Genomic DNA, 399 nt, shown 5'->3' with positions numbered 1-399 from the left:
GATTGACACAAAAAAGCTTAATCCTCTCCAGTTCTTCTTACATAAAACGTTTGAAACAAGTGTGTTTGTGTAGTTTTATTTTTATAGTGTATTTTGTTAAATTATGTAATATTTACATACCCCCATATTAACATTAACACCTACACGTTCACTGCAGCTATACAGCCTGGCAGGAGAAAGATATTTAATTATTCAGTTACTATGTGCAGGGTGATGAATGAATGAGCTGACTATCGCACATAGACAGCAGTATTTTCACAGGGATTGCTCCATTTCTTTTAAAGGCTGCAACAATTTTTATTATTGACTAATCTGATTTATATTATTTATTTTGTCTGTAGATTTATTTTAAAAAATGTTCTAATGCGCAGTTATCTCTTCAAATTGCTTGTTTTTTTC

At 30.8% G+C, this 399-nt stretch overlaps 1 protein-coding gene across 1 annotated transcript in view; it reads left to right on the top strand.

Moving 5' to 3' along the window:
* The window catches only part of poc1a (POC1 centriolar protein A), a gene marked incomplete in the record, with an annotated part of 36,118 nt that overhangs the window by 10,128 nt on the left and 25,591 nt on the right, over positions 1–399 (top strand).

This window comes from Morone saxatilis, unplaced genomic scaffold (assembly GCF_004916995.1).
Source record: "Morone saxatilis isolate NCDOM2014 unplaced genomic scaffold, NCSU_SB_2.0 Contig18, whole genome shotgun sequence".
NCBI lineage: Eukaryota > Metazoa > Chordata > Actinopteri > Moronidae > Morone > Morone saxatilis.
Note: the sequence above shows the minus strand (reverse complement) of the source record. Positions and strands in the feature narration are given on the sequence as shown.